Raw genomic sequence first — 4,810 nt, 5'->3', positions numbered from 1 at the left:
TCTTGGTAGTTATTGATACAAAGCAGTGTTGGTTCTTGCATGTACCGTGGTAGCTATTGACTCACAAGTTTGAGGGAAGACTCTTTTGGGAAGCCATTATTTTCAAACACAAAAAATTCCTTTCATTTTTCTCTTTTCTCACTTTCCCCTTGCCCCCCTAAATATGATACCCCCTCCCTTATTTTTAAGCTTATGAGATAAATTATTGGGGGCCTACCCTTAACTTATACGCTTATGTAACTTGTAAAAAAACCCCCCTCCCCTGCACTTACGTGGTGCAATAAGTTTTCCATGGTGAATCTCCTAGGTACCTTAGCCATTTTAGTTCACTCAGCATCAGATTTGGGTGCATCTTCCTTGCTGAGTTTCAAGAATGCCTGCATTGGGGTACTCAATGCTTTCCCCCCCTACATATTGAAGCGCTACAAAGCTTTCTCAATGTATGTTTCTTGAGATAAATCAATTATACGACGTTTGTGATCTCTTTTGATTCGTATGCAAAGAAAGTGTGTAGCATCTCCCAAACCTTTCATTGCAAAATTATTGCTAAGTGTTTTTTTCAAGTTGGCAATTTCCGCAATGGATTTCCCAGGTATAAGCATGTCATCAACATACAATACTAGAATGATCATCGAGCCATCATCTAGCTTGCTTGTGTACAAGCAGTGATCCTCTTTGCTCCTTTTATATCCTTGAGACCTCATACATGCATCAAATTTATGATACCACTGCCTTGAACCGTGCTTTAATCCATAAAGTGCCTTTTTGAGCTTACATACTAGCTCCTCACGAGATGCATTCTCCTGAACAAACCCTTCAGGTTGCTAAACATCCTCATCGAGATCCTTGTGAAGGAATGTTGTCTTCACATCCATTTGGACAAGTTCCATGTCCTCAATCTCTACAAGACCAAGTACGGTTCTAAGTGTTGTCATCTTGACCACAGGCAAGAAGATTTCATCAAAATCAACTCCCTTTTGCTGTTTGAACCCTTTGGCTACAAGTCTAGCCTTGTACTGTGGATTTGGATCACCTGAGGTAAATTTCTTCTTATAAACCCATTTGCAAGGTAAAGCTTTGCGTCATTTGGAAGTTCTACCAAGTCCCAAGTGTCATTAGCCAGAATCGAGTTATAGTCAGATTACATAGCCTGCTCCCACTTCACCACATCGTCCGTCATCATGGCTTCTTGGTAGCAGCTTGGCTCACCACAATTGGTCAACATGATGTAATCAGGACCTGGCTCAAAACGCACAGGTGGATGAGAGACTCTAGTAGACCGTCTCACTCCTTGACCATTGCTATCCACTCCCTCTCGAGCATTGCTAGTGGAAGGTACATCACTAGTCCACTGAGTTGATTTCACTGTCTCTGAGGCAACATCCTCAAAAGTGACTCTCCGAATCTCTATTTCCTTGATAGGTTGTTTATGCATCTTCAACTCATTGAAGATCACATCTGAACTACGGATGACTCGACGAGATTCCGGGTGCCAGAGACAATATCCCATCTCTCCATCTGCACCATATCCAATGAAAATACATTTGTGTGACTTTGGCTCTAACATTTGTCGAAGTTGTTTAGGCACATGAGCATAAGCTTCACAACCAAAATCACGTAGATGGTCATAGTGGGGCTTACATTTAGACCATAACTCTTCTGCAATCTCATAATTCAATGGCGTACTAGGCGAACGATTTATAATGTGCACTGCGGTCAAGACGGTTTCGGTCCAAAAGCCTTGTGTGAGATTTTCCCTAGAAAGCATGGCTGTGACTCTATCTTGAATCGTACAATTCATGCACTCGGCAACTCCATTCTGTGCTGGTGTGTATGGTGCAGTAAATTGCCTTTTAATCCCCCTTTTAGCACAGAAATTGTCAAACTCCTTGGAGACATACTCTCCACCGTTGTCAGTCCGCAACCTCTTAAGTTTCTTACCAGAGTGATTCTCAAAGAGAGCTAAAAATTTCTGGAACACAGGAAGAACTTGATCCTTATGTTTCAAAGGATATTCCCACACCTTTCGAGTAGAGTCATCTATGAATGTCACATAATAGTTGCCCCCCCCTAGAGATTTGGTTGACATAGGACCACAAACATCACTATGTACTAAATCTAGAGGTTCAGCTCGCTTTTGACCCAATGGTAAGTGCACGAACCTAGTCTGTTTGCCATAGATACAGTGCTCACAAACAGGAAAAACATAAAATGAGACAAGACAGGTAAGTAGCCAAAACGAGTCAAAGTTCTTGTTCCTTTTTGGCTAATATGACCTAGCCGGCAATGCCACAACTCAGTAGACAGCAGCTTGGCTATAGATATATAATCATGACCAACATTTGACACATGCATGGAATACAAGGTACCATGCTTCTGACCTCTGAGCACAACAAGATTACCTTTGCGTACTATCCACGAACCATTTCCAAATGTTGTACTGTAGCCCAAATCATCAAGCTGACCAACAGAAATCAAGCTTTTAGTCAACTTGGACACATGTTTGACATTACATAAAGTAAAGTGCGTGCCATTTCTTAGATGCAATTTGACATTTCCGACACCCTCAATGTCTAGTTCATAAGCATCACCAAGTCTCACTTTGCCACAAGAGTGAGAATAAGTAGAGAACCACTCTCTATGTGGTGTCACATGGAAACTCGCACCAGAATCTACTATCTAATATTGTGCATACTGCGCATCTTCTGTAACAAGAGCCTCGACAGGTAGATCTGCTGTGAAGATCAATATGTGAGAGGTAAGTGGCATAACAACCACTGGAAGAGTCTCTACATTAGGAGCATTTGAAGACTCTAGCACATTGATCTCCTCTAACTTTGCTTTGCCCTTATTTGAATCATCAGACTTAGAAGTCTCACCGGATTGTTTATCTTTCTTACTTTGCTACCATTTCCTACAATCCTTTTTCACATGCCCTTTTTTATGGCAGTGATAGCACTGACATTATGCATAGAACCTTGAGACTTACTGCATGAGCCCCCATGTTCCTTGCTTTTGGCACGACTTTGAGTGCGACCCCTCTGTCTATCACTAGCAACATAAGCATCACCATCCTTGTTTCCTTCAAGAGATTTCCTATGAATCTCCTCGGTAAACATACTCCCAAGGACGTCATTGTACACTAGACTGGTACCAGGTGTTGAGTTGCTAATCGCAGTACAGAGGGTAAACTGCATAGCAAGAAGATACATTTGATTTTCTCATTGAAGACCAAACCCTGAGTGGTCAACTGAGTGAAAATGATATTGAACTCATTAATGTGAGTAAAAATAGTGCCCTCTTCCTTCATACGAAGGTCAAACAGCTTCTTCATCAAGAAAACCTTATTAGTGGCACTTTTGTTCTCATTACTGGAACACAACTTATCCCATATATCTTTAGCAGTCCTTTCTCCAGCTATAGTAAAGTACACAGATTTGGCCAAATGCAAATGGAGAGTAGATTTGGCCTTAACATCAAGTTTCTCCCACTCAACATCTGTATACTCACCCTCTGGGCGCTCCATGATAGGATCCAGCTGGCCTTTTTGTATAAGAACATCTTGAATCTTCTCTTTCCAGATAGCAAAATTCATTCCATCAAATTTTCGGATATTGTAAATATCCTTTTCACCGCTATGGCTGCAAGCTAAAGATAATATGGCAATAAACACTAGTAATTCTGAGAAAAATTCGGAAGAGTTTCCCCAAAAAAACTGGTAGAATCTCAATCCAAAACTGTCACAAGAGATCAGTAACACATCAAAAGTAATGCTCTCAGAGCATATGACAGGCACATCAACCACTAACTGTGCATAAAAAGTCAAAAGCTGACCCAAGACTGCCAACATGGCGTCAAATGCACCTAGCCCTCTCTATACATGTCCTATGGCGAGGCCATGAAAAAGGGGTACTCCAACAACCTGTATCACCAAAAGGATCTCAACATTCGAGAATCCCCCAGCTCAAGAAAACCTCACGCTATCGATCCTCACAAAAGGTTATGCAGACAAGAAACTAGCCCAGTCTCAGAAAGGGCCTCCAAACCGAGTCTCAGATGCAGTCGGGACTACCAGAAACAAGCCAAATTGGCTCCACAAAAGGTACATATGATAGTTTCCACAACTCAACATACATCCATTGTCAACAATACTGTAAGGTGCAGTATACGCGCTCAAAGAGGCGCCAAAAAAAATGTGCAAGCAGTAAACAAATCCCTGCGGGGAGTAAAACCGCTCTCAAAAGAGCTCAAGCACTATCAAAAGTGCCAGAACAATGCATATCGGTATCAAATAATCCAACGGAAATCTGTGCTGATGCTAAACACTGCAGCTTGTAAGAAACCTAGATGTTCTCTATGTATGCAAGAACCTGTGAGGAGATGGATACCTGAAAAACCGAGACAATGTCGATGCCGAGAAGTGCTCCTAATCAGCCCATAAATATCGTCTCAATAGAAAATAATAGCCATAAAATGGCTATATACCATCCCAAAATAGTCTTTGAACAACCTGCACCCGTGTCCTGTACTTGTACCTATAGCAAAAGTGGAGTTGAAAAATAGAACTCCTGAAGCGTAGCTCGGATGAAGCTTTTGACTGCACAAACAGCTTCGAAAGGGGGGTAAAACCCCAGGACGCCTCTTGGAAACGCTGTTGGAATTGTGAATTTTCCGATGCCAAAATCGGAAACCTGTTTGCACTTTTGAAAGTGAGGGCACGGATGCGAAGACGGCAAGCACAAACCCTGCTCTGATACCAGTTGAACGTGCCGTGAGAAGCGTGTACAAGTGCAAGTGCAAGAGCGCAGAG

This window comes from Adiantum capillus-veneris, chromosome 6 (genome assembly GCF_014529385.1).
Source record: "Adiantum capillus-veneris isolate H3 chromosome 6, ASM1452938v2, whole genome shotgun sequence".
NCBI classification, from domain to species: Eukaryota; Viridiplantae; Streptophyta; class Polypodiopsida; order Polypodiales; family Pteridaceae; genus Adiantum; species Adiantum capillus-veneris.
The sequence above is the reverse complement of the archived record's forward strand: the minus strand, read 5'-3'. Positions refer to the sequence as shown.